Source organism: Mesocricetus auratus, unplaced genomic scaffold, assembly GCF_017639785.1.
Source record: "Mesocricetus auratus isolate SY011 unplaced genomic scaffold, BCM_Maur_2.0 Super-Scaffold_100010, whole genome shotgun sequence".
Lineage (NCBI taxonomy): Eukaryota > Metazoa > Chordata > Mammalia > Rodentia > Cricetidae > Mesocricetus > Mesocricetus auratus.
In genome coordinates, this window is record NW_024429194.1 from 72,631,301 (window position 1) to 72,640,268 (window position 8,968).

An 8,968-nucleotide genomic window follows, 5' to 3' on the forward strand; every position below is an offset into this window, starting at 1 on the left:
ATTATTCTCTGGATTTCCTCACTGTCCATTGTGATAGCTCCCCTTTTGCCTCTAATTTTATTAGTTTGTATCTTTTTCTCCATCTTTTAGTTAATTTATCTACTGTTATACCAATCTTATTGATTTATGCAAAGAAAAAAAAGTTATTTAATTGATTTTTTGTATTGTTTCTATTTTGCTGAATTCAGCCCTGAGTTTTATTATTTCTTGACATCTACTCTTTTGGGGTATAATTTCTTCTTTTTGTCCTAGAGATTTCAGACATGCTGTTAACTTGCAAATATGAGATCTCTCTCTGTCTCTTTTTTTTTTTTTTTTTTTTTGGTTTTTCGAGACAGGGTTTCTCTGTATTGTTTTGGAGGCTCTCCTGGAGCTCGCTTTGTAGACCAGGATGGCCTCGAACTCACAGAGATCTGCCTGCCTCTGCCTCCCGAGTGCTGGGATTAAAGGCGTGCGCCACCAACGCCCGGCTTCTCTCGGTCTCTTAAATGTAGACACTTACTTTTATGAACTTGCTTCTTAGAACTGTGTGTCCCATAGATTTGGATATGTTGTGTTTTCATTTTCATTATTAATTTCCATCCTAATTTCTATCTTTATTCATTTTTCATTCAATAGTGAGTTGATCAGTTTGTATACTTTTTGTTGTTGCTGTTGTTGTTGATATCCAGCTTTAATCCACAGTGGTCAGATTGGATGCAAGTTGTCTTTCCAATTTTATTATATACATTGAAACTTGCTTTGTGTCCAAGTATGTATTCAATTTTGGAGAAAGTTGCATGAGTTGCTGAGAAGAAAATACATTCTTCAGTGTTTTGGTGAAATATTCTATAAATGCCTACTAGTTCATTTGATTTAGGATATCATTTAACTCCAGAATTTCTTTGTTTAGTTTTTGTCTGGATGATATGTCTATTAGTGGGAATGGTGTATTGAAGTCACCCTTTATTGCTGTGTGAGGGTCAATATGTGATTGGTTTTAGAAATAGTAGTGTTTTACTTATGAACTTTGGTTCCCTTGTTTTTGTACATAAGTGTTTAGAATTGAAAATAAATATCTTCTGTCTAGCTTTAGTTTGAAGTCTATTTTGTCAGTTATTAAAATGGCTGTACCTGCTTGTTTCTTGGGTCCATTGGCTTGGGAAACCATTTTACATCCTTTTATCTTGAGGTATATATATCATTGATGGTAAGTTATGTTCCTTGAATGCGGTAGAAAGATGGTTACTGTTTTCTAATCCATTCTGTTGGTCTTTGTCTTTTTATTAGGGAATTGATACCATTAGTATTGAGAGTTAACAATAATGAGTGTTTACGGATTTTCTGTTATTTTGTTCTTATGATGTAGGCTTCTTCCTCACACACACACACACACACACACACACACACACACACACACGCACACACTGGCGCGCGTGTCCGTGTCCGTGTCCGTGTGTGTGTGTGTGTGTGTGTGTGTATGTCCTGTGTTTTCTTAAGTGTGGCTATCCACGTCAGCCTGAAGATTTCCTTCTAGTGTCTTCTGTAGAACTAGATTAGATACTGCTAAAATTTGTTTTTATCAGGGCATGCTTTTCTTTCTCCATTGATTGTGATTGACAATTTTCTTTGGTTTATAGTCTGAGCAGGTATCTGTGTTCTCTCAGAGTTTGTGGAACATTCATCCAGGCCCTTCTGGCTTCCAGAATCTCCATTGAAAAGTCAGGTGTTATTCTAATTGGCCTGGCTTTATATGTTACTTGGTCTTTTCCCCTTGCAGCTTTTAATACTCTTTCTTTGTTCAGTGCTTTTAATGTTTTGATTATTATTTGTCTTTTCTGGTCCAGCCTATTTGGTGTTCTGTACTTTTTGTACCTTGATAAGTAGGCATCTTTTTTTGTAGGTTGGGGAAATTGTCTTCTATAATTTTGTTAAAGACATTTTCTCTGTCTTTGACCTGGGTTTCTCCTCCTGCTTCTCTTCCTATTATTTGTAGATTTGATCTTTTCAAGGTGTACCAGATTTCCAGGATATATATTATTTTTAGATTTAACATTCACTTTGACTGACGTAATGATTTATTCTTCCTTGTATTGAATACCTGAGATTCTATCTTCTATCTCTTGTACTTCATGAGTTTTATATCTGATATTTTTGTTTGACTTCTTAAATTTTTCATTTTCAGTTTGGACTTTCTTTAGTGACTCTATTTTGTTAAATTCTAATTTCATGTCTTGAATTATTTTCATTATTTCATTTCAATATTTGTTTTGGTACTGTAAGACCATGTTTGTAATGACTGTGCCAAGCCTAGAAGACAGCAGTTTACAGCCCTTTTCCCTATATTCCTTCTCTTACATTTTTCTGCTCCTTCTTTGGCAATATTCCTTATAGGAGGTATTATAAATCTTCTATTTAAAGCCTAACACTCAACTCTCACATATTGTCTGCAACTTGAGCAGCTTTCATCTCCACATTGATCACCAATCACTGAACATGAGATTTCTCTAATTCAAGCTGGGAGTAGAATTTATCTATGGGTAGAAACATAAATAATATAAGGCAGTATGGCATCACGCCATTTTAGCTAAACAACAACATTATGGTTTTTTTCTAAGACCTAAGGCATCCCTGGCCATGGGTTTTTGACTGGGTTTATAAAAGCAGGTATAAAGTATCTCTTGTGGATTGGACCTCAAAGCCAATAAAGAAATGGAGTTGGTTACCCCTATAACACTGTTGCACTTGGGTACCTCTTGCCTATCAGATTGATACTGCAGATTGTAGAATTCATATCTAGATAGGACCTTTGACATCTTTTCTTCCCCAGCAGCTTATATAGCACCTTTCTGATTCTAGAAAAGCTGCCTACCTTGATCACCCACAACTTTTCCAGGGTCTAGCCCTGTGTGTCTCCCTGACCCACATACCATCTGCAATTTACAAGATCTAGCTTGAGTTCTACATACAGTGACTGAGCCTACTTTGGTCACCCTTACTCACACTGCATCCAATCTTTAGGCTTCTACCAGGATCCACACTTCCCATTGCCAATCCCCAAAGACCTTTCCATGCCATACCCAAACTCTCCATCTAGCCAGCTCTACCACAAATTCCAGGCTTGGGCCAGGAGCCACATGCTGTGTACCAGTCAAGTCTTCATTCTTCTTCCCAAACCATTTCCAACCTCTAGTCACAACCTGCCCACACATCCTCTTCTCTTTCTCAACCTGCTCTGCCTATATTAGACTTAGAACTAACAAAAGAAGTCCACATGCTTAGATTTCATGGCAAAATTACAAATATCAGTGTCTTCTCTGCAAAGCCTACCAGTCCCATAGCAATGTTTGCCAGTGAAAATTACCTTCATGAACTCCAGGACACAGAATTTAAAAGAATTATCATAACATCATCAAAGGATTCAGAGTTTGAAAGACATAAAGAAATTGCTCAGTGAAATTGAGGAAGAAAGGCATGTAGAAGGAGTGTTCTGAAACACCTTCTATGGAGCAAGGATCACTGTCAAACCAAACCAGATAAAGACACATTTAAAAAACAAAACTACCCACCAATATCCATGATAAACATAGACTCAAAAATTCTCAATATAATCCTTGCAAATAGAATGAAGATATACATCAAGAAGATTATCTACCATTTACTAGGTAGGCACTATAGAAGAAACTCAGGTATAGTTCAATATATTTAAATCAATAAATATAATAAACTTAATGAACATAATAAACACAAATGAACTTAAAGAAAAATCACATATCAACAGACACAGAAGAAAATCTTTAACAAAATTCAACATGCTCTTATGATAAAAGTCTTAGAGAATGTATGTCTAGAGAGAGCATAACTGAACATAATAGGAGTTATAAATGAGGAACCCATGGAAAACATCATCCCAAATGGAGAAAAGGAGCCAGGACAAGGCAGGGATGTCTATTAGCTCCACTATTTTCAGTATTATTCTCGAAGTACAAACTAAAGCAACAAAGTGAGAGGAAGTTAAAGGATATAAGTAGGGGAAAAAGAAGTCAAACTATTCCTATTTGCAGATGATATAATACTATACATTAGAGATCCCCAAAATTCTACCAGAAAACTTCTAGAAATGATAAATTAGCAATGCGGCAGGTTACAGAATCTACTTGTACAAATAAATAGCTTTTATAACAAAAACATATAGAGAAAGAGATTATGGACACATTCCCATTCACAATAATTTCAAAGAAAATAAAATATCTAGGAATAAATAACCAAGGATGTGAAGGACCTCTACAATAAAAGGTTTAAACCTCTGATTATAGAGACAAAGGAAGACACTGGAAAATAGAAAGGCATCCCAAGCTTATACTGTGAAAATAATCATTCTACCAAAAAACGACTTACAGATTAAATGCAATCCCAATTAACAGAAATAATAAAAAGGAAACTATCCTAAAATTCATTTGGAACCATAAAAGACCCCGAGAGCCAAAACAGTCCTTAGCAAAATCTGCAATGCTGGACGGTATTCTATTCAGTATCTTAAGATATATCACATAGCCATAGTAAAGAAAACAATATGATACTGGCATAAAATGGATAAGTAGACAAATAGAACAAAATTGAAAACCCAAACATGAGTACACTAATTTTAATCATTGAATATTTGAAAAAGATTAATCTGCTCCGGCAGCAAGGCTTGGAAAAAGTCACTCACTATTATTGTAAGTACCAGTGCACTGCCTGATGAGGGGCTAGAAACCCACTTAGAGTTTTCATACAACTCCCAAATTATGAGGGACATGATGACCATGAGGGCTATGTTCAATAACAGCATGAGGTCCTCAGGAAAGCAGTCCTTGGGGGCCTGCTTCTCTGAGACTCACCCATTGTGTCTATGCAAACAGTGGGCCACTTGCTGTTCCTCTTGCATGGCCCCCGACACAGAGTTGAAGAAATAGTCTTCCCCATGTAACACCAATTGGTGTTGGAACTGGATACCCTGAAAGCATACATAAAAGTAACATTATACTGAGCATGTAGGGATACTTACATTTATATGTGTATATTTGCATTTAACAGGGATTAATGAAAAAAAGGAGCCAGGAATTTGATATAGACCAAGAAGTAGTATTTAGGAGGATTGGAGTAAGGAAAAGGAGGGGAAAGTGATGTAATTATGATATAACATCCAAAATAAAATAAATAATTAAACACAATGAGAGGGATGGATGGATGGAGGGAGGGAGGGAGGGAGGGAGAGAGAGAGAGAGAGAGAGAGAGAGAGAGAGAGAGAGAGAGAGAGAGAGAGAGAGAGAGCAGGGAGACAATTTACAGCTCAGTTTCTACTTGATTTCTCTACATTGGCCGTGTGTGTGATATCCTCAGCAGCAATGTCTTATGGTCTACTTCTGATGGGCACCTAGATGCCTGTACTGTTTAGTGGGGGATTACTTTGGGGCTTCCTACATGAGGCTTTCCTATTTTGTGAAATAATTGACTGTGATGGCTCAAAACCATAAATATTCTACTTGCATTTAAGCCTTGGCACAGTCTAAAAGCCTCTGCTGGATCCAATAATATTTAAATCCATAGCATTTAAAATCCACGTAACTTGGGGCAGGCATCTTAGCCTTCTTGAGTTTCTTAAGCTCTGTCTTAAATGAAGAACATATCAGTATCTGTCTGTCCAACTAAAGGATTATGGTAAAAATAATGAAATTATCTGAAAGCATTGTATAGCATGTCAGAAGCATATGGAAACTTTACAGCTTAGTGACAGCATAATTCCCCTGTGTATGTCCCAAATTTCTTTAAAAATACATTTGTATTTCCTGCTTTTACACACACACACGCACACACACACACACACACACACACACACACACACAAAACCCTACCGTGCAAACTCAGGATTCACTTGAAAGGTTATCATGACATAGCACAAAATCCACAGGGAGAAATACAGAAGTATTTTGAATCTCTTAACCTGAGTGCACAAGTATTTGACATCAGGTGACAATTTGTACCTAGCTTCAACAGGATGCAGGTCCGTCATCAGAGCTTTTCTCATTCTTAGTACATTCAGAAGAACCTTTTCTCCTGTGTATTGAGATATCCTACAAAACTTTATAAGTCTACATTGCTATCCTACCCACTTTTGAAAGTATATTCTTTATTGTTTCAGATTTATTTTGCATGTATGAATGCTTTGCCTGAATGTATGCCTGTGTGTCACATGCGTGTTTGTGGTTGCTGAAATTGAAACCTGGGTCCCTTGCAAGAACAACAAGCACTCTTAACCACTGAGTTACCTCTCCAGCCCCTACTCTACAGGTCTTAAGAATGTATAGATCTAAAAGTTTACAGACTTGTAAGAAGTTATCTTTGCATCCAATAAGTCTGGAGTCAAAATGACTTGAGTGTGAATCTTGTCCATGCCACTTGCCAGCTTAGTGATGATGTGAAGGTTAGCTTAGGTCTCAGCACCCAGAAGAAAAAGAATAATAATCAAACTCTCATACAGCAGTGTGAGAATAAATGGGACAACATGACAAGTGCTTGGCACTTTTGGAACCCATAGTGTCCAATAAAAATTCTGTCTCCACCTTAATGAGTTACTTATTTTGGCTTAAGTGATCTGAAGCAGGTTCTCCTCTTGGACTTTAATTAATTGCTTATTTGCTTTACTTGCTCTTTTTTCAAAAATGCCACTGCTTTGTCCCACTCTATCTATTATAAATGGTACTCACAGCGATTAACTGGCCTAAGATGCTCTTTAAGCAAGACAGCTTTCAGATCTTGTCATTCCTAGTCTTAATTGCTTGAGGAAGTACACGGATGTGTAGTCTCTCCCACTCCAGCAAGAATCTACAGAGAATGCACTAGAAAAATTTTCTTCTATTTTTGTAAATTGCTACTCCCTGTTTATGTATTCATTTTCATAGGTTGATTCATCTTTATTGTTAATTAAACCCTTAAATTACCTTCCAAATTGGAATTAAAGTAAAATGTCAAAGGCATTTACATTTCAAAACTAGACCTTCCACATGTACAATGATTCTCAGAGTATTAAAAAATAAGAGAAAATCATGTTAGTATGAAGTCCTAGACCCAGAAATAAAAGTAGCCTGGGAAATAAGCTATTTGTATGATAGCACACATTAGCCCTGGGTGTGAGGCAAACAATTCTACCTATAACAAGATTGTTGGAGGTCCCCTGTTGAAAGATTGGGGTGTGAGAAACCAAATTGAAGCAAATAATAAAAATGAAGTGCCTCTCCTCATTTTCAGAGCCTTTATAAATTGTTTTTAATCATAACCTACAGTTAGAAATTTCACACTTATTTTTGTCAGTTGTTAGCATATTCTTGCTCCTTTTTGGGAATCAATGAGCTGTTTGGGCCCAAGCCTTTTCATTTTGCAAAATTACCATTCCTTTTGCCTCTCCCCTGTTGTTTCCTTTCACTACTGAGTATTTGTTAACTACAGAAAAAATTCCTGCTTTGCTCCTACTTGTCAGGTGTAGTACGGAAGCACTAATGAAAAACATTTTTCATGCTTATTCAACAGAGACTGTCCAAGTAGAATGAGTGAAATGCTTTCTACTTAAACTGAAACCTGTCCAAATGTTTCCATAGAGGCTTTCTTTTTACAACTAAATAAGCTGACCCTCCATTTGTTTCAATACCAATTTCTCAAATTTCCCTAAGAGCAAGTTATTTGAGGGAGTAAGCTCCACATATTAAGCAGGTTTTTGCAAGAGTGTCAACCATCTGGACTGTGAAAGAATTGGTCCAATTTGAGGTAAGGAGCAGACTTTGTGCTGCAATCTGTCACCCCATGTCACTCACCATCCAGACTGTCTGTGAATTGGGTCCTTGGGCAGATGAAGTAGAAAGGCAGATGGGACTCTGAGTGGTAAGAAGGGGCTCTGGAGGTGTTCAGTTCATTCTTAGTCACGGAACAGTCTCTGTGGAAGGGCTCGTCTCAAGTCTGCCTTCTGAACTCTCTGAAGGTGGGCAGGGGGCTGATGATTAGCTCCTAACTCCAATCCTAACTCCAATCCGCGGAGGAGAGGGAAATGAGAGGAGCTGGACTGTGTGATGCTGAGCTTGCAGAGGGGAATTGGAGCCTCAGCTTTCATGGGTGAGTTCTAGAAAGAGAAGAAGTTCTGGCAGAGAGAATGGATGCTAAGGAGTTACATGTAACAATCTGTCACCAAGGGAACCAAATGAGTACAGAGCCAAAGGTGTATGAGTGAGTGCTTATCTATAATGGTTCACCAGTTTCAGAATCACAAGGGAAAAGAGACCAATATTCTTAAAATGTTTAGTATTTAAAAATATTAATGTTAAGACCAAGAATGAAAATGAGAATATCTCAGCATTTAGTCTCATTTATCTACCTAGGTGATGAAAGCTAGCGGTGGCTGAAGCATCCAAAGGTCTAACCCAGATTAGTTATAGCAAATTTTCATTATGGATGGGAAAGTGGTCTATGAGGCACAGTCCTCCCTGAGGGACTGTTGGAAGCTAATGGTTGTTGAGGGTATGTGTGTCACTTTCTTCAGTATTGTAACTGCTCACAAACTTCCCTTGCTATGGTAAATTACATTCTGCTTGTGACTGGACAATAAATTAATTAAACTCAGTGGACCACACTCTAAAGGAACAAATGGCAGTAAGAAGGGGCTTATTGAGAAGGATTCCAATGTAAGAGGGAGGAGAATGGTGGTGAAAACCACAAAAAATAATTACATAAATGTAGGAAACCATCCAAACCATCTGCTTTGACTTAAGTTCAGGACTGCCAACAAGTTGTGTCTCTCAGAGTGGTCAACCAGTAGAAATCGACTTCCTATGTCATCACTCTCCGGCACTCTAGATGACAGTTTACTGTTCTCTGTTCTAATTTCGGCTAATCATTTTGCACTGGGAATTCAGAAGCCATCAGCAGGTTGCCCCACAGATCATGGCCACCAAACCTTAACTTC

General features: G+C 37.5%; 1 long non-coding RNA gene across 1 annotated transcript in view; it reads right to left on the reverse strand.

The window, feature by feature from the left end:
* Positions 1–8,144, reverse strand: part of LOC121142901 — a 40,817-nt gene extending 32,673 nt beyond the window's left edge. Inside the window, exons 1-2 of the long non-coding RNA XR_005880037.1 lie at positions 7,827–8,144; positions 4,860–4,975 (exon numbers count right to left, since the gene is read on the reverse strand). This is a non-coding gene — a long non-coding RNA (uncharacterized LOC121142901). The remainder of the gene's footprint in view (positions 1–4,859; positions 4,976–7,826) is intronic.
* Positions 8,145–8,968: the final 824 nt, after the last annotated feature.